This window comes from Phascolarctos cinereus, unplaced genomic scaffold (assembly GCF_003287225.1).
Source record: "Phascolarctos cinereus isolate Bilbo 61053 unplaced genomic scaffold, phaCin_HiC Scaffold_1;HRSCAF=81, whole genome shotgun sequence".
Lineage (NCBI taxonomy): Eukaryota > Metazoa > Chordata > Mammalia > Diprotodontia > Phascolarctidae > Phascolarctos > Phascolarctos cinereus.
In genome coordinates this window covers 238,821,337-238,843,227 of record NW_027555514.1, presented here as the reverse complement: position 1 = coordinate 238,843,227, position 21,891 = coordinate 238,821,337, and the positions used below count along the sequence as shown (strand labels likewise).

The 21,891-nt window shown below is 33.9% G+C and overlaps 1 pseudogene; it reads right to left on the bottom strand.

The window, feature by feature from the left end:
• The window catches only part of LOC110195959 (NADH dehydrogenase [ubiquinone] 1 alpha subcomplex subunit 7 pseudogene), a 54,609-nt pseudogene extending 33,716 nt beyond the window's left edge, over positions 1 to 20,893 (bottom strand).
• Positions 20,894 to 21,891: the final 998 nt, after the last annotated feature.

Below are 21,891 nucleotides of genomic sequence, written 5' to 3'. Positions count from 1 at the left end.
TTATGTTATGTCATAAAGCTTTTTTTAGAATTTTTTCATTCCACACACTTCTCCATTTTAATTTGTTTCCAAGGAATTAGAAGGGACAGCTAAAAATGTGTTACGTTTTGTGCATTGGAATTAATTTAAATGTGATTAATTATTAAATAAGAACAATTCTTTGTATTGATGTTTAACATAAAAAAAACACTAAAAAAATAAGGTAGATATGCAACTTTGATCAGATCATACCAAACTTCCCAATAAATGGGCTAATGAATTCTCCAGAATAACCATCCCTTTGCCTGGGCAGAAAAAGCAGCCACCTAGTCAGTATAATACGAGGATTATGGCAAAAGACCTTTGAATAGCAATATCTCTTCTAAAAGTTTTCTGTGAGATATCATTACTCCAATTATGGTCAAATTGCCAAAGAGATTAGAACACACAGCCTCTGTTCTCTCCACATTGAAAGCTAGAGCTGGTAGAACAGAGACCTCAGAGAATAGCTAGGGTGTTCTTTTCATTATATAATAATGAATATACATATATATATATATACATATATATATATATATATATATATATATATATATATACACATATATTGAATGTAATGTATAAATATGAGGCAACTGAAACTGGGAGTAAAGTCCCTTGGCCAAAGATATACAAATCAGGTGTGATGTTAACATTGCTAAATTGGCTTCCTCTTGCTTAGCGAAGGCAGATGTAGAAAAATGTAGTAAAAATATAAAACTGAACTTGGTGTCAGAAAGTCCCAGGTTTGAACTCTATTTCTGTCATTTCCTCAGTTCCTTTTTTAAATTAACTTCTTTTAATCTCAGTTTATTTTTTTTTTGTAAAATAGGAATCTTAATAATATGCTACCTATCTTACAGACTTGTTATGAAGTTTAGGAATCTTAATAATATGCTACCTATCTTACAGACTTGTTATAAGGTTTAGGAATCTTAATAATATGCTACCTATCTTACAGACTTGTTATAAGGTTCAAATTTGATAATGCATGTATTTATAAATGTAAGCTATTGTTAAATTAGTCAAAATAGGCCAAGAAAGAAAGAAAGAACATTTATTATATACCAGGTACTGTGTTAATAAAAATTATAGAATATCGTGGAAGATATTTAGTAATTATGTAGCTCTGGCTACTGGTAATCAGCTATTCTAAAAATCATTATGATTTCTAGAGATGATTTCTATTAAAAATCTCAATTTCATTTTGTAAAATAGTTGCCACCAAAAGCAGTTATTTAATAGGTGACTTGAGGGGAATAAAAGAAGATAAGTTCAAGTCCTCCCCCTGTCTATGTGACCATAGACAATTCACTTACATGCTCAGGGCTCCCAGGCAGACCTCAGAATTACAAAGGAGTTGCTGAACTGCTTCAGTGAGGGGATTTCCATATAGCAAGTTCCTCTGTACCCCAAGATACAAAAACCTACTATCTTACGATAATGAACTTAAAGCCAGAAAGGATCTTTGAAGTCATCTAAGTCTAGGTGGTGCAGCAGATAGAATCCTAGACCTAGATTCAAGAAAACTGGAGTTCAAAATCATCCTCAGAAACTTACTAACTATTGTGACCTTGGGCAAATCACTTAAACTCTGTCTGCTTTGATTTCCTATCTGTAAAATGGGAATGATAATAGTACCTACATTTGAGGGTTGTTGTGAGGATAAAATGAAATATTTGTAAAGCACTTTGTAAAATATAAAGTACTATATAAATGCTAGATGGTGTTTTTAAAGGAAACTGAAACCCAGAAAAATTAATTTATTTTCCTAAAGTCATGAAAGTATTAAGTGACACAGCTGAGAAATGAATCTAGATTGTTTTTTAGTCCAAATTCTAAGCTATTTCCACTATGTCATATAATTGGTATATCTATTAGTTTCACTGATCATTCCTGTATTGATCCTTCAAACTAATATTTACTCAAAGAAAAAATGTTATTGTAGGTATCCTAGTAATAGGACAGATTGGTTTCATAATAATGTGGTGTCAAGAGATACTAACAAGGATCACTTCTTCATATTATTGCATTACAAAGCCTAATACCTATATTCAACAATTGGACCAAAAATGGCACAACCTCAGTTGGTTACAGCAGAAATTCTGAGCACTGATCTTCCCATGCCTACTACTTATAGATCTAACATTCACATCCTCTAAGTGTACATAACTAAGAAGGCTATTTGTACCCTGCTTTACCTGATACTCAAGATGGCAACGTCTCTGGGAACATCATGATGATGCAAAATATTTTTTGTATTTTGTTATCAGTGCTTATATGGAAGAATCAGAAAAAAAATTTAGGATCCCTTGGCAAGCATAATACTTTGCATATCCTAGTAATAGTCTGGAAAAAAGGACACCAAGCTCAATTTTTAAAGACTATGAGGTCAGCAATGATTGAATGGCAGCTATAATTCTATTTGAATATGGTTATTAGGAAAATTAACTCCACTGGTAGCCCAGGATAGTAATAAAGATAAAAAAAATGGTAGGATGTGGTCAATGTCACTCTGAGAGGAAAAATACATAACCCGATCTTGGGTGAATGAGAGGCAGTTGAATTATAAATAGGGACAGTGTATCAAAGGGAGAAATCAGCTGAATTGGCAGTTAGTCCAAAAGCCAGTTTGAAGTTCTTTAGAAAGAGCTCTGCTCACTGGCCAAATCAGGAAAGGAAGATTGCCTGTTAAGAGTCGTCCTGTTGCAAAGTGGAAAAAAATTAGTTTTCTCATCTGTATAATAAAGGAGTTGGTCTAGATTGTCCAGCAAAATCTCTGAGTACAGTCTTCAGTATCATAGATGTACAAAATTTAAGAATTTATAGAATCGTGATAACTAGAAGGGATATTGGAAATCATTATTTTCTAATTCCTTCATTTTACAGTTGAGGAAACTAGAACTTCATAAAGTTATTTAAGTCACACAGGTGGTATGCAAAAGAACCAGGATTCAAACCCAGGTCTTCTAATTACAAATTTTATTTTACACTTTAACAATCTAGAAGAGCCAATCTATATCTGAAAAGCAGCATTCTCTAGATACTCCATAAGTACTCATCTGGCTTCTAATTTGAAAAAATTGAGATCAATCAATAAGCTTTAATTAAAGAACTAATAAGTGCCAGGCACTGTGTTAAGCACTGAGATACAAATAAAGGGGGAAACAGTTATCCCTGCCCACATCCTAATGGGGAAAAGTAACATGCAAAATCTCCATCATATATACACACACACACACACACACACACACACACACACACACACACACACATATATACACACATATATATGTATATACTATATATATATATATATATATACACACACACATATACACACACACGTATATGTATGTGTATATGTATATGTATGTGTATATGTGTGTATGTATAGGATGTATATATACATCTCTCCATATATAGTATGTATGTACACACGTATATATGAACATGCATGCACACATATGATATAAACAGTATAAATGAGAATTGAGCCAAAAGAGAAGATGTGGGGAGGTTAAAGTAGGGGAGATAGGGAGAGAGGGGAGAGAGACTAAGAAAGACCTCTTACAGAATCCAGGATTTGAGTAGAATCTTAAAAGAAGCAAAAGAAGTCAAGAGGAAGAATTGAGGAAGCTGAGCATTAGACGACCACCAATGTAAAGGCATTTAGACATTTAGACTTTCATAGGAACGGTCTGTTTGTTTATTTTTGTTTGTTTTATTTTTGTGTTTTCCTTATATGAAGTCTAAGTCTTTCCCTCAGCAATATTCAAACATTGGTACCAGGTCATAGGGACATGGAACTAGATATGAAAGTTATCTCAGAGACAGACTTATTCATTCCCTTTATTATACTAATTTTTGTATCCCACTCAGCATCAGGAAGAGGTTGGTTTCATAATAATATGGTTAAAATACTTATTCAAGGTCACAGAAATAGAAAATCTCAATGGTAAGACTTCAGTCATAAGTCATCCAATTGCACATTCAGCTAGCTCTCTTTCCACTGTACCGGGCTATACTGGCCTCTGGAATGAAGCAAAATAATTCCAATCATTCTTCCACATGACAGTCCTTCATATACCTGGAGAGAGCTATCACATTCCCCCTAAATATTTCCATCTTCAACCTAAATATCTCTATCAATTCTCTCAGGGTACCATCTACAGACTTGTAAGTTTCCCTCAGGAGATGCTCCCTAAAATCTGGTACCCAGAATTTGGCATAACGACCTAGATTTTACAACTCCATTTAATTCCGGTGTTTTCCTTCTGTTAATTATTTACTTTTTATCCTGTGTATGTCTTCTTTTGTATAGATTTGTTTGCATGTTGTCTCCCCGACTAGACTGTGATTTCCATAAGGGCAGGGACTATCTTTTGCCTCTTTTTGTATCCCCAGCACTTATCACAGTTTCTGGCACATAGTATGTGCTTAATAAATGTTGATTGATTGACTGACCAGACAGAGTAGAACAGAAATATCCCCTATTTTGCCCTTAGCATAGTGCCTGGCACATAGTAGGTGCTTTATAAATGTTGGTTTATTCATCAATTTATTTCAAATGTTGATTTTATTTATTAATAAATATTGACTGACCAGGCAGAGTAGAATAGATATATCCCTTATTTTGTCCTGAATAATATGCTTCCCTTAATGCAGCCTGAGATACAATTTTTTTTAATGATATATCATCAACTTGTTAACTCATCTTGAGCTTTTAGTTCACTAAAATACCCCATGCTTTTATGGAAAATGTTGTAGAGCCATGATCACCCATCCTTTCCTTGTAATGTTGACTTTCTGAAGCAAAGTGTAGCACTTACCATTTGCACTTATCACATTCCATTTTATTGGTTTCAGCACATAGTTCAAGCCTGCCAAAATCTTTTACAATCCATATTCTGCCATTAGATGTGATAGAATGTTGCTATCCTTTCTAGCTTCATATTATCTGTGAATTTGACAAGCATGACTTCTAGGCTATCATCTGAGTCATTGCTAAGAAGGTTAAATGGAACAGGAATAAGCACAGATCCCTAGGGCACTCCACTAAAGAACAAAAACCTCACAAATTCACACTGACCCATTCAGGACTTACTCTTCAAATCTTTTCACTCATCTCACTCCAAATCCATTTATCTATATCATTTCACCTTCTTGCCCAAAAGAATACTGTGATATTTTTTGAAATGTTTGTACATATACACACATATGTATACATATACATTATGTATATATACATAATCACAGTAATACTAATACTAATACTAATAATACCAAAAGTTAGCTATAGAAAGATTAATATTTTGTCACCAGAGTAAAATGATTGGCAATTGTTCACAGAGGATGTAATATTCAGGTCAAAAACCTATAGAAATTATTTTTGGAACAAATGGATAACACTTCACTGAACAGTAGTAATGGATGATAAAAAGTACTTTATGTTGAATTTGTCTAATGCACAAACTATGTGATCCTGAGCAAATCACTAGCCATTCTGTGATTCGTTTTCTTCTTCTACTGAATGAGATGAACCCAATTGCCTGCAAGGTCCTGACTAACATTAAATCTTTGAATCTATGATCCTTTGAGGCTAATAAAAGTTATTTACCCCTGGATGGAACCTATAAAATGTCTAAAGTCAAAGACAAGGATGAAAAGGTGCTCTATAAGCAACATCAGCATTAAATAACGTGTCAGCAAGGATTCATTAACTGAATGCCTAAGTTATTTGAATGTTTAAGGTAATGGAGGCCACATGATGTCAATTCAGAATAAGGACATCACCACAAAAATTACAGGAGGGTCATTTTTAAGTAACAGAGATATGGAAGTCAAGGTAGGATTGGTAGAAACTGTGCAACATTTCATTACAGGCTAAAAAAATAGCACCTACAAAACCTCTAATAGAACATGATCTGAAGGCTGTATGAGAAGCTGTATATTACTTGTGAAATTATGAATGACAAAACCACATTTTACAAAGACAGAGCTGAAATTATTCTTTTCTTTGTATTTCTTTCGCTAAATATTTCCAAATTACATGCAAATATTTTAACAATATGGGTTTTTTTAAATTTTGAATTCCAAATTCTCCTTCTCCTTCCCACCTTCCTATTCCTTGAGAAGGCAAGCAATTTGATTTAAATTATTTGAATTTAATAAATTATAATGATTAATTAAATTAAATTTAAATTTTTAAATTTTTAAATTTAATTAATTTAAATGAGATCATGCAAAACATATTTCCATATTAGCTCTGTTGCAAAAGAAAACACAAAAAAATTAAAATAAAATTTTAAAATGTTTCAATCTGCATTCAGAGTTCATCGGTTCTCTCTCTGGAAGTGGGTAGCAGTTTTCATCATGAGCCCTTTGGAATTTTCTTGGATCATTGTCTTGATGAGAGTATGCATCTTTCATAGTTGATCATCATATAATATTGTTATTGCTGCATACAATGTCCTCCTGGTTCTCCTCACTTCACTCTGCACAAGTTCACATAAGTGTTTCTGGTTTGTTTTTTTGTTTTTTTTTCTGCAACCATGCTGCTCATTATTTCTTATAGTGCAATAGTATTCCATCACAATCATATACAACTTGTTCAACCATTCCCAAATTAATGCACATCCCTTATTTTCCAATTTCTTCCCGTCACAAAAATAGCTACCATAAATATTTTTGTACAACAAGGTCTTATCTGATCTCTCTAGGATACAGAACTATTAGTGGTACTGCTGGGTCAGACGTTATGCACAGTTTTATAACTCTTTGACTATAGACCAAAATTGTTCTCCAAAATGGTTAGACTACTTCACAATTCCACCAACAGTACATTAGCATTCCAATTTTTCCTCATTACCTCTAACATAGTCATTTTCTTTTTGTATTATGTTAGCTAATCTGTTAGGTGTGCAGTGGTATCTCAGTAATCTTAATTTGCATTTCTCTGATCAGTAGTGATCTGCGTACTTTTTATGTGACTATTGATTTCTTCTTCTGAAAACTGCTTGTTCATATCCTTTGATCATTTATCAACTGTGGAATGGCTCTTATTTTTATTAATTTAACTTGGTTTTGTATATATTTGAGAAAATAGGTCTTTACCAGAGAAACAAAGTAATTTTCCCCAGTTTCCTGTTTTCATTTTCATTTTGGCAGCAATACTTTGGTTTGTAAAAAATCATTTTAATGTCGTATAATTTTAATTATCTTTTTTAATTATTTCTTGTGATTCTCTTTATCTCTTGTTTGATCATAAACTCTTCCCTTATCCATAGTTCTGTCAGGTACATTTTCCCATACTTCCCTAATTTACTTATGACATCACCCTTTATTTCTAAATAATTATACATTTTGACCTTGTCTTGTTATGTGGTATGAGATGGTGGTTTATGCCAACTTTCTGCCAATCTGCTTTCCAGTTTTTTGCCAAATGTTCCAGGAACTTTTGCCAAATGTTCAGTTCTTATCCCAAAAGCTTAGATCTTTGAGTTTATGAAATACTAGATTACTATCATCCTTTACTACTGTGTGTTGTATACCTAATCTATTCCACTGAACCATTACTCTATTTTTAAGCTGGTGCCAGATTTTTTTGATGACCACCGCTTTGTAATACAGTTTGAGATCTAGTACAACTAAGCCACCTTCCTTGACATTTATTTTTCATTGATTCCTTTGGTATTCTTGATCTTTTGTCCCTCCAGATGTATTTTTTCTTAGCTCTTTAAAATAATTATTTGATAATGTGATTGCTATAGCACTGAATAAGTAAATTAACTTGGGTAGAATTGTGATTTTGATTATATTGGCTCAGCCTACCAATTATATAGTTCTGTTTCAATTTGAGTGAAAACTATTTTGTAATTGTGTCCATATAATTCCTGGGTTTGTTTTGGCAGGTAGACTCCAAGGTATTTTATATTGTCTGCAGCTATTTTAAATGGATTTTCTCTATCTCCTGTAACTTTTTTGGAGTAATTATTTCAGCCATTTTTTTAGTTGATTCTCTAGCGTTCTCTAAGTATGCCATCATATAATCTTCAAAAAGTGATAGCTTTGCTTGCTCGTTTATTCTAATTCCTTCAATTTCTTTTTCTTAGCTTATTGCTATAGTTTAAATTTCTAATACAATATTGAAAAATAGTGGTGATAACAGACAACTTTGCTTCACCTCTCATCCTATTGGGGAGTTTATCTTTGTTACAGACAATGCTTGCTTTGTTTAATATAGATATTAATCATTTGAGAAAAGTTACATGCATTTCTATACTTTTTAGAGTTATTAATAGGAAAAGGTACTTTATTTTGTCAAAGGCTTTTTCTGCATCAATTAATATAACCACATGATTTTTGTTATTGATATGGTCAATTATGCTGATAATATTTCTAATATTGTTCCATCTTTGCATTTCTGGTGTAAATACAAAATGGCCATAGTATATGATCTTTGGATATATTGCTGTAATCTCCTTACTAGTGTTTTATTTATTTATTTTTTTGATGAGGCAATCAGGGTTAAGTGACTTTCCCAGGGTCACACAGCTAGCAAATATCATGTGTCTGAGGCCAGATTTGAACTCAGGTCCTCCTGATTCCAAGGCCAGAGCTCTATCTACTGTGCTACCTAGCTGCCCCCACTAGTGTTTTATTTAAAATTTTTACATCAACATTAATTAAGGAAATTTGTCTAACAATTTCTCTTTTAGTTTTTGCCCTCCCACTGTTTGTGTCACAAAAGGAATTTTGTAGAACTCTTTTGCCTATTTTTTTCAAATAGTTTATATAGAATTGGGATTAATTGTTTCTTAACATGTTTGGTAGAGCTCTCTTGTAAAACCATCTGGTGTGAAGATTTTTTTTTCTTATGGAGCTCATTTATAGACTATTCCATTTTTTAAGATTGGATTATTTAAGTAAGCTACTTCCTCTTCTGTTAATCTGGGTAATTTATTTTTTGCAAATGTTCAACCATTTCACTTAGATTGTCAATTGTACTGGCATAAAAGTGGATGAATTATTTTTTAACAATTGCTTAAAATTCATTTTTATTTGTGATGCATTTGCTCTTTTTAACTTTTGATACTGGTTTTGGTTTTCTTTTTTTTAAATAAAATTAAACAATGGCTTATTTATTTTACTGTTTGTTTCTCAATAAAAGTAGATCCTCATTTTACTTATTAGTTCAATTATATGTTTGCTTTCAATTTTATTACTCTCTCCTTTAATGTAGGCATTGAGATATAAATTTTCTTCTAAATACTGCTTTGGCCAAATCCCACAAATTTTGGAAAGTTGCCTCATTGTTGTCATTCTCTTTCATGAAATTATTGATTGTTTCTATGATTTGTTCTTTGACCCACTCATTTTTAAAGATTAGATTATTTAGTGTCCAATTAATTTTTAATCTAAACTTCCACGGCCCTTTAATTAAATGTATTTTTATTGCATTATAGTCTGAAGGGGGTGCATTTAATATTTATGCTTTTCTGCACTTGGTTGTGAGGCTTTTATGCTCCAATACTCAGTCAATTTTTGTAAAGGTGCCATGTACAGCTGAGAAAAAAAAAGTATACTCCTTCTTATTTCCATTCAATTTTCTCCAGATGCCTATCATATCTAACATTTCTAAGATTCTACTTATCTCCCTGACTTTTTTCTTATTTATTTTGTGGTTAAATTTATCTAGGTCTGAGAGGGGAAAGTTAAGGACCCCCAATTTATTTAGCTTTTCCTTCAAAACATTGGATGGTATGCATTTAGTACATATGCATTTAGTACATATATGGTTTGTATTCATATTACTTCATTGTCTATGGTTCTTTTTTGCAAGATGTAGATCCCTGATTGTCACTTTTAATTAGGTCTCTTTTTGTTTTGTCTGAGATCATGATTGATACCCTTGATTTTTTCTTTTTTTACTTCAGTTGAAAGGATAGATTTTACTCCAATCCCTGATTTTAACTCTCCATGTGTCTCTCTGGTTCAGGTGTGTTTGTTGAAAACAACATATTGCTGTATTCTTGTTTCTAATCTAGTCTGCTATCTACTTTCACTTTCACATAAACAGTTAATATTACTAACTGGGCATTCCCTTTCTTACTATTTTCCTCTGTTTACCCTTCTCTCTCTCTCTCTTTTTTCCTGTCTTTTCTCTAAAGTCTATTTTGCTTCTGACCACTGTTGTTTTTATCTGCCCTCCCTTTTATAACCACACCCCTTTCTTTTATCCCATTACCCTACTACTTCCATGTTGGATAAAATAGATTTCTATTACCAATTAAGTATGAAGGTATATATATATATATATATATATATATATATATATATATATATATATATATACACACACACACACACATATAAATATATACTCATTGATTCATACTATGAATATATACATATATATGTATATTCATAGAGATACACACACATAATATCCCACTTTGAATCAATATAGATGTAATATTGAAGTGTTTCCTGTCTTCTCTTTTCCTCTCCATCATAAAACCTCTTTTTTTGCACACCTCTTTTATGTGAGATAATTTCCCCCATTCTTCTCCTCCCTTCCCTCATCTCCCAACGTCTTCCTCTTTCTCACCTATCCATTTTTTTAATATTGTCTGAACATATTCAACTCACTTACTTGCTGTCTTTCTATGAAGAATCTTTCTAATTGCCCTAATAATGATAAAGTTCTTCTCATATGGAAAAGTAAACTGCTTGACCTTATTGTATCCCTTATGATTTTTCTTTCATATTTGCCTTCTTATGGCTCTCTTGAGTCTTGTATTTGAAAGTCAGATTTTCTGTTCAACTCTCACCTTTTCATCAGGAATGCTTAAAATACCTCCATTTCATCAAATATCCATTTTGCCCCTCAAAAGATTATATTCAGTTTCACTATGTAGGTTATTCTTGCTTGTAATCCCAGATCTTCTGCCTTCTGGAATATAATATTCCATGATCCTTTAACATGGTAGCTGCTGAATCTTGTGTGATTCTGACTGTGGCTCCACAGTATTTGAAAGGTTTCTTTCTGGCTGCTTGGAGGTATTTTCTCTCTGACCTGGGAGCTCTGGAACTGGGCTATAATATTTTTGGGAGTTTTCATTTTGAGATCTCTTTTAGATGGTAATTGGAAGGTTGTTTTTTTTTTTAATTTTCATTTTACCTTCTGGTTCTAGGATATTAAGGCAATTTTCCTTGATAATTTCTTGAAATATGATGTCAAGGCTCTTTCTTTTAACATGGCTTTCAGGTAATCCAATAATTCTTAAGTTATCTGTCCTCAAACTATTTTCCTGGTCAGTTGCTTTTCTTCTGTTTTTTTTTTTTATGTATTCTGACTTTGTTTTATTGTTCCTTGATGTCTTATGGAGTCATTGGCTTCTGATTGCCCAATTCTAATTTTTAAGTAATTATTTTCTTTAGTGAATGGGCTCTTTTTTCTCTTTTTTTTCCATTTGACCAATTTTATTCTTCAAGGAATTTTTTTTTCATCAATTTTTGTAGCTTTTTACATATAGGCCAATTCTGTTTTTTAAAGTGTTAATTCTTCAATCTTTTTGTGTGTCTTTTACACACTGTTAATTGTCTATTCACAATTGCCTTCCTTTGCTTTTATTTCTTTACCTAATTTTTCCTCTATCACTTTTATTTGATTTTAAAAATCATTTTTAAACTTTTCCTGTAATTCCTGTTAGGCTTGTGTAAAATTCTCATTTTTCTTTGAGGCTTTGCTTGTACCTGTTTTGATGTCATTCTCTTTCTGAAGTTTGTGTCTTGACCTTCCCTGTCACCAGATTAATTTTAGTTGTCAGGTCCTTTTTGTTGTTGTTTGCTCATTTTTTTCTTTTTCCTTGATTTGCAACTTTATTTTAAATTTGGACTCTTTTCCCATTGTGGGACTGAAGGGTAGGAGGGGTGCCTCAAATTTCAGGCTTTTTTGCACTGCCATTTTCAGAGGTAGTTCTGGGGTTTTGGAAGTTTTCAGTGCTTCCAAGGTGGTATGGTCTGAGAAGAGGCATAGTCACTGCTGTCTTGGTCTGCCCTCTGTTCCTTCCCCTAATCCCTTGGAATTGCAATCCATACTGCTCCACATACTGCTCCTGCTCCCTTATGACTAAAAGCAATACTGCCCCTCAGATATTTCACTCCCTGCTGACCAAAAGTGCTCCTTTCACCCTTAAACTATGACCCAGAAGTGGGTACAGGCAATGGAGTTGTCAAACAGCATCTGGTGCTGCATCTAGTGCTTACATCACTTTATGACTAGTTGGCAGGTCCCTTTCTTATCCCTGGCTTGAGAGTTCCCAAAGATGTTATTGTTTCTGTCACCACCACCTTGTCCCATCACTGATGTTTCATCCCCTTGGGCTTTAGGTCAGCCTCCACCCCCATGTCACATACTTCTCTTTCTGACCTCCTAAGTTGCCTTGAACTGGAAAAATGTCTCTCTCTGACTGAAAGTTTGTTGGCTCTACCACCAGAATTTCATTTGCTGTATTTTAAAGTTATTTGGAGGGCAATGTCCAGCTGAAAATATTCTTGAGAAGTCAATCAATTAACTGTCAAGAAATCAGGCCATTATCAGAAACTAAATTGTTGCCCACAATTGCCCAGGCATAGATTTAGCCATAAAAACTTGAGTATTGTAAATATACACTACTATACTAAATTTTCATAATCTTCAAGCTACATGGAATGAAAATCTTGCAAAATATAAAAACCTAGCAGAGATCAAAATCACAATGAAATGTAATGAGTAGTATTGTTATTGTTTTGTATGCTATGGGAGCCTTCAGAAGGATAATTTTATATCTAATACTTTTGTTCAACCATACCAAGAAAGTTATTCTGTCATCTGTGCAATTGCTCACAGAACATTAAATATAAAAGAATAATAGTTGCATAGTAACTTATCCTAGTGCCATTTCTATCTAAAGCCCTACTGGAAACAATGAAAATTAAATAATATTTGAGATAGCACAGAGATGGGGACTTCATCTGTGATTTCATTAATATAGGGAACTGCCAGGTGAGGAAATCCCTTCTACAAATGTTTATGTTGACTCTACTCTTAGAAAATTGCATAAAATACTAAGAGGTTAAATGACTTGACCAGGGTCATACAAATAATAGGTGTTAAATTATTACTTGAATCCAGATCTTCCTAGGTTTGAGATCAGCTCTTTGCAATAATGCATATTAAATCTCCCTCTCTCTCTCTCTCTCTCTCTCTCTCTCTCTCTCTCTCTCTCTCTCTCTCTCTCTCTCTCACACACACACACACACACACACACACACACACACACACACAGTCTAACAATGATATTGATAATAATTGCTAAGAATCAAGAATGGGATCAAAAGGTACTCTGGGCAACAACCACATAAAGTCAACTGACAGAAATGTATCTTACAAAGTAATTCATGTATATTTCATTGTAGAATACAATGGCTTTATGATAATAATATCAAATCAGGTAAATCCAATTAGAAATTGCTGAAACATTATCCTTACAGAGCCCTTACTTATTGATAAATGTAGATTGTGCAATTAAGTTATAAAAATGATGTACTATATTATAGATGCTTTCAAAAATTTAGTACCTACTAAATAACTAGAAAGACACATGGCTGGAATTAGACACCAGAAGGTTACTTGCTTTTGAACACAAAAGAAATCCTCCTACTATAAATACAGACCTAAAACTACCCTTGAAAATTTAATAAAAACACAATACTGGAACTAGAGCAGACTTACAAATATAACTGCTGCTCACAATTGCCCAGACAGAATATTGATACATAAAAAAATTTAAGAACAATGTTTTAATAGATGACACTCTACTTAAAATCTCCAAACTACATGAAACGAAAAGCTGTCAAAATATAGAGACCTAACAGAAGAAATCAAAACCATGGAGGAACAGGATGAGGTACATGTCACCTCTGTATCTTCTTTACTACAGCAATGATCATGAAGTTTAACTTATAGCCCAGTAATCTCATGTGTTTATGTTAATTGTTTTCACCCATGTGTTCAGTAGTTTTTAGAAGATCAATAATAAAATAACAATATCAAAAAAAAGAGTTATCCTCAGTGTGCTTCTATCAGGATCCCATTAAAGTATAAAAAGAATGGGGAAAAAAATGTAGTATTTCTTCTGAGCTAAATTCACATTGGCACTGGTAGGTTAGATCCAACTGCTATATAGGGTCCTAGGGGTAATTCTGTGGATGCTTCTCCTTAACAATCAATCAGTAAAGTCAATAAGCTCTTTAGAAAATGCATTTACCCAAAAGGCTTAGCAAGAACAGTAGCTACAAAACATTCATTCCAAAACTGGGAGGGGTATTCTTCCATAAGTACATATGCACAGGTTGTGGGGATTCTCCTCCCAAGTTTCTTCAATATGGGGAAGAGGTGGCACAAATGTAAAGTATCATGATAGCAAGGTGCATTTATAAGGAATGCATGTGGCCAAGGCAACAAGTGTGGAAGAGCAGGTCTTCAATATCCTTTCTTTTTCTGAAGAGTCTTCACAAAGTTCATTGCAGGGCCAGGCATGAGTGTCAATGATTGCTCTGCTTAAGTAGCTGATATAGTCCATGTATTATTCTAGGAACTGGAAATAAAAGAATAAAGAATGAAATAGTCCTTATTCAACAAGAGCTTACATTCTAACTGGGCAGAAAACAATTACAGATATACAACAAATTTAGTATCCAACATTTTCAGTTGTTACAGATCTATCACATTCAGTCTTAGCTGCTGGCACTCACACATTCCCAATAGCATTTCATCAGAATTTCTTGGATTCATTAGAATCTTTTCTGGCTTTGCCTTTAGAATTTCATTCTTGCTAGTATAGCATCTATTCTGGGTCAATTTTCCATCTTAAATATTAGACTATTTGGAACTTTCCTATCCTTAGTCTGAATCTTTTGAAATCTGTTCTCCCAAAAACTTGGGTTCACATCTGACTATGCCCACTTTTATTTTTCTCTATCATAAACTCAAGGATGGAGCTATCATTTATATCCTCTCTCAATATCCCACCCCCAATTCCAACATTCCCATAATGCCTACTTCAGGAATCAGTTGCTCTCTAAGGTCCATAATAGCAGTTAACTTTGTTGCTTCCTCCACCTACTGAAAGATGAAATTATCATTAAGGCAAGTCCAACAATTATCATTTGCTCTGCTTTTGGCAAAGAGTTCACACAGATGTCTAGGCAATTTAAAATCCTCCATCACTATAATAGTATGCCTCTTTGCCAGGTTTGTGATATCTTTCTGAACCCTGTCTAATTCCTTTTTGTCCAGGTGGTTTAGTCCACCCTATTACAATATTGCTTCTGTTTTTTCCTGGATTGTTATCAACTCAAATGGTCTCCACTGTGTTTCTTGATTGGGTTACTCAATTTACCTCCATGAAGGCATCATCCTAAAATACAATGTTTCTCTGCCAAATGTTTTATCTATTCTGCTTCTTTTGAATGAAATATGCTACATACTTGCAAAGTTATATTCCAACCATGAATCCTACCTCAGCAAAATTTAGTGATACATATGAAGTGATAGGCATGACCATGTAATTCCCCTACTCAAAAAATTCAATGACTTCAAATTATTATAGGATAAACTACAAACTTTTCTATTTAACACTTATATCCCTTCATAATCTGGCTGTCTCTCTTGACTTATTTTACATTACTTCCCTTCACTCATTTTAGATTTCTGCCAAACTGGCCTATTTGCTGTTCCCTAAAGTTAGCATTCCATCTCTCTTTTCTCTGTCTTTACACAGATTGTTACCCATGCTTGGCAACCTTCTTACCTCCACCTCTTAGAATCCTTAGATTTCTTCAAGGCTCAGCTCATATCTCACCCCTTATGGGAAGCTGTTTATGTTCTCTTTAGCTATTAATTCTCTCTTCCTCCTCAAATTGCATGTAAATGTATCTGTTTATAAGTTGCATTCCCCAGTAAAATGTGAGACCCTTAGAGGCAAGGACTATTTCAGTTTTTGCTTTTGAATGCCAAGAAAATAGTACAGTATCTTATTCAAAGCATATTGAATTGACTTGAAATTTCCAAGACAGCTGGTGAGTTCAGTAGATAGAACACTGGGCCTAGAGTCAGGGACATGAGTTTAAATTCAGCCTCGTAAACTGACTAGCTATGTAACCCTGGGTAAGTTAATTAACCTTAACAATGGCTCTTTCCTCCCAGGATTGTTGTGAGATCAAAAGAGATAAAATTTATTTAAAATAAGTGCTTAGCACATAGTAGGTGCTATATAAAAATGCTTATTTCCTCCCTCCATGTGTTAAGATGATGAGTTCACTTCACCATTACCCATATTTTGTATGTTTGTGTAAGAATATCTGAATGAATGAATTTTGTGAAAGCAAAATTTCTCCTTGGACTGAAAATGGTGATAGGGAATATTCACTGAAGGTCTCAGAACTACAGCCCTGAGAGATGATTATTTAGTGTTGTTTAGTAGTACAATGAAAAGCCCCTTGGAATAATAGAGTCAGGAAGACATGGGTTCAAATACCATTTCAAGTACAAAGAGATAATGACTTTGTGCATTAACCACTCAATGCCCTAAGTAACTCTAATGCAAAAGTTGCAGAGTTGTCACTGATCTACTGAAGTCATGAGTTCAGATTAAAAAGACATATATATATATATATAATATTTTTTTTGTTGCTCCATTGCACCCAGTTATCCAGTAGAATTTCTCCTAAATGTCTGGGTAGGTGCTAAAACCAACTGAAGTGTGATTCATTCTGAAAGGCTTCCTTTGCACTAGCATCTCTGATAGAAGGATTAGTTATCAGTGGAAGAATATGCCATAGGTTTTGGCCATCTTTGTCATCATAGATGTCGATGGGCTTTACCAAGGAACAGAGGAGCAAAAGATAAGATTATAAAGAAGAATTGAGCAGAAACGTAATAAAGAATAAAGGGTTATAGAGGGTTTAAAAGGGAGATAAAAGTTAATGTGTCATAAAAGGAGTTACTTCAGCAGAAGAAAAGAAGAATAAAGACAAGTTCAAGAAGAAAACAGATTAAAAATAAAGTGGTTGTGAAAATGTCAACCCAAAAAGAAACTAGCAGGCAAAAACTATGAAACAGCAGATACCATAGTTTTACTGATCAGCTGAATTTAATCAATTATAATAATTTGACACTTCTCTAATACGATATTGTCATTGTGTACCCAACTCCCCTATCTGTCCTTCTGTTGTTTGTGATAATAGCGATCATAACACTTCCCATTGTATTTAAAAATATGAACACAGTTAAAACTGCAAACAACAGTACCGAAGAGACTGCCGAAACATACTGATAACAATGAGGACTTTCCTGGCTGTCACACTGAAGCTCCCTCTGCTCAGAATTCATTATTAAAGCCAGAATAACCCAATAAGTCACAACAGATTCTGCATATGCCATGGAATTCTAATCTGAGACAGTGGAAATGTGTAATGGAATTTTATGAAACATTAAGGTTTTTTAAAGGAGTTTGCACTTTCTGAGTATTCTCTGATACTTACTTTCATACAACACTCCTGCTAAGTAGGTCAGTATCATGCTTCCCACTTTAAAAGTGCCCCCAAATTTGTAACCCAGAAGGGGGAAAATGTAGTCAGAGGGAAAGTTAGAACTATGACTGTTACTCACTGGGGAAGTGGGGTAGGAAGGCAGATTTTAACTAATTTCTCTGTCATCTTCATTATACTATTTTATAATTAGTAAACTCCCTTTTTTATTCCTTATTGAAAACCTCAAAAATTAAATAAATCAAACAAAACAGCACCTCAAAGGCATAAATATCTTTATTTAGAGGGCAGTATCAAAAAAATTGAATACTTGCTTAGATTTAGAAGGAACCTCATGTGGTCCAGTGCCTTTTAACAAAGTGTTGACATAAGGCTGCCTGTGAGTGAGAACATCTGTTTCTGCATTCGGGGCAAGAGACCACTGCAGAACTATGCATGACTTTCAGTTTCATCACCTATCCAATATTTCCATAACATCATGCTGAGCAAAAGATGGGTTATCTGTAGGAACTCTATGCTACATCAATTGAAACAGCAGGACTAATAATATGCTGTTCTGATAGGATCACTTTCGTTCATTGAAATGGATGAATCAATCAAGAAATCAATAGATTAGTATGCATTGAGCGTTTGTTATGTGACAGGCATTTTGCCAAGTGGTGAGGATACAGAAAGAAAAATCTAACAGTCCCTGACCTCAAAGATCTTGCATTCTATAAGAGGAGTTAAGTAAGAATAATTTCTATTAAGTTTCCTGGCATATAAGTTGGGGCTAGTTTTTACCTAAACACAAGGAAGCTTTCCCTAAGACTAAACTGTTTCAGGAGATTAAAGCCCAAGTTATTGACAGGGTTTCCCAGTTGTCTTGTCCATAAAAAATATGGCCCTTGAGGAATTGTTGCCCTTCAAACTTAAGAGATATTCCATCATCAAAGGGTGGTGGCATTAGATCTAACATACCTTTTTGACTAAATGCTTTTGCCTTGGAAATAAGTATTGCTGCAAGACCTAAATCAGTATTATAACTTTTCCATGAAATTTATTTAATTTGTATATTAGTTAATCTATTTCTCAAATTATTCCAAATCCAAATCTCAACCATTGGACCAGACTGAGTCAGACCTGGTTCAGAACATGTTGTTTAGTCATGTCTGACCCTTCATGACTCCAGTTGGACTTCTTTCTGGCAAAGATACTGGAATGTTTTGCCATTTTCTTTTCCAGGTCATTTTACAGATGAAGAAACTGAGGCAAACAGGGTTAAGTGACTTAACCAAGGTCACATAGCTATTAAGCGTCTGAGGGCAGATTTGAACTGTGAGGTCTTCTTGACTCCAGGCCCAGTTCTCTATCCACTGTGCCAACTATCTGGAAGATCAGGAAGGATTTCATGTAACAGTATTTGAAATAAACTTTAAAGAAAATTAGGAATTATTAGTCAAAGGAGAGAAGAAAACTTATAGCCACAGACGCAAAAGATAGTACAAGCAAGTTTATCCAAACTCTTACAGTGTGTGAAAGTGAATAACATATATAATAAGGTTGGAAAAGTAGGTTGCAACAAGGCTGTGAAGTGTTTTAAAGACTTAGCAGAAGAATCTGTTAAATGCTAGAGTTAATAAGGACCCATTGTAGATTATTCAGGACGGTGTGACTTAGTCAGATGGCCTTTAGTAATGTCACTTTGGCAGTTTTGTGGAAAACAGATTGGAGATGTGAGAGACTTAGGACAGAAAAGAGTTTGGAGGCTATTTCTATAGTCCATGAAAGAGGATATGAGAGCCCAAATTACAGTGGTTGGTTTCCCAAAAGAGAGAAGGGGACAATTATGAGAGATTTTGAAGTAGAATCACTATGACATGGAACATTATTGAATAATGCAGGGTGGTGGAGGCTTTGTGGTATGAATTTCTTTGCAGAATAATTTAGATCATAATGTGAGGAGATGTAAAGGTAAAATATCCATCTAGCACTGAGCTTGACATCAGAAAGATCTGTATTCAGATCCTGCTTCACATACATACTAGTTGTCGACAAATTTACCAACATTCATTGTGCCTATTACACACAAGGCACTATGCTAAGTGCTGGGGATACAAAAGAAATCTCTGCTCTCACAGAGTTTGAATTCTAAAGGGGTAGATGACATATCCACAAATATACACAGAACAAGCTTGTTGTTTGCTCTTTGTTCTCAAAGAGGACCAATGACATCAGGAAGTTGATGTCTTGACAGAACAAGTTAGTACAGGATAACTGACAGAGAAAAAGCACTAAAACTAAAGGGGACTGGTAAAGGCTTCCTGGAAAAGGTAGGAATTCAGTTGAGACCATCTAAACTGTGGGAAAATCACTTAACCTCTCAAGATCAGTTTCCTAATCCATCAAATAGGATAATAGTACTTACAGTGCTTACCTTGTTGGATTCACTTGATGATAAAATATGGTTACTTTTGCAAATTCTTCCATAAACATTACAGCACTATATAGTGGCATTTATATGGTGCTTTAAAGTTTGCAAAATGCTTTATAAATAATATCTAATTTTATCATAACATAATGAAGTAGGTGCTATTATTAATCCTAGTTTTACAGATGGAGAAACCAAGACAGGTTAAGTGACTTATCTATAAGATATATGCATATATGTATATATACACACATATACGCATACATACACATACATATATAAACAATAATTTATTATTATCATTAAAAATCATCATATCATCCCTTGAAGATTTTTAAGTATAACAAATCTTTGGAAGGCAGGTGCAACAGAGAAAAATTATCTTTCCCAGTTCGTCAACATTGTCAAAAGAATACTCATTAATATGGATTTCCACAATTATTTTTGTATATGTTATATTCTGAGTTGCTGAATTACAGGATTTTAGAATTACTAGAGACCTCAGGGACCATCTAGTCCAACTCATACCCAAGAAGGAATCCCCACTACTACAGAGCTGACTAGTGATCATTCAGCTCTGCTAGAAGATCTCTAATGAGAAAGAATTCATTCCACTCCAAGGAAGCCTGTTAGACCTAAGAAAAGCTTTAATTCTTGGGATTTTTTTTTGCGTCAAGTCTAAATATGTCGTCTTGAAATTTCCATATATTCTTCCTCATTCTCCCTCTGGGGACAAACTGAATAAATACAAGGTCTCTTCTACATGACAGCCATTCAGATATTCGCAGACAGCTATAATGTCCCCCTGACTCTTACCTTTTCAAAGCCTAAAATCCCCAGCTCCTTCAACCAGTCCCCTCTTGGCATGATCTCAAGGCCCTTTGTCGTTTCATTTGCCCTTCTCTGGATGCAATCCAACTTATCAATGCCCTCTTTAAACTGTGTCTCCCAGAATGGGAATAGCTAGATTCTAGCCTAGAAGACAGTTTTATGATTTATAATATTTTTCCTATTTCTCCTGCAATAATTCCTCATTGCTGTAAGCAATACACTTTTATCCAGTCTTTCTAATGTAGCTATAGAGAGTGATGTTGTTAGATTGGTTTTATAGTATTGAATGTTTTGCTTTCTAACGTCCTCCTTTAGGGAAAACAAGCACCATAAAATTTAGAGGGGGGAAAAACAACAACAAATATTTGCTGAACTAGTATTTCTTCAGCAGGGAAGAATTATGAGGATTAATCAACATAAGTTACAGCCTGAGAATGTGATGAAAACAATCTGAGTTATCATGTGATTGGCAAGATGGGGGAGCAGTTATTTTCTGGCAAAATAATACCATTTAAAAACCTTAGAAAAAGAAATTGTGTCCCAGATAGAAAGTAACTATGAACCTATGGGTTAAAAAGCCTGAAAAAAAAAGAAACAAAAGTGGATTGCAGAACTAGGAAATGAGGATATTTGAGGGAATAGCAATCTCTATAATGACATCCTCTAGTAAAAGGGCAGGAATTAGGATAAAGAGAAAGACTGCACAGTTGATGTATTGGTTATTTTTATTCTTTTTTTTAAATATGTGCTACAAGGGAAAGCTTTGTGATGAGAAGATCAGGGATGTGTTCCAAAATGAATGTGATATTAAAATAAAAGACATATTCCAAATTATTTTTACTGATTACTTTCATTTCATATCACATTAATTTCTGAATAGAGTCCTTGTCCTCCTCTCACTTTGAAGATATGCTTTTATAAGAAACATTTTTTTAAAAGCATAAAAGCAACCAACACATCAACTATGCAGCCTTTATCTCCATTCTCACCCTTACCCTCATACTAGGGGGCAGCAACACACAAACTGATGTTCA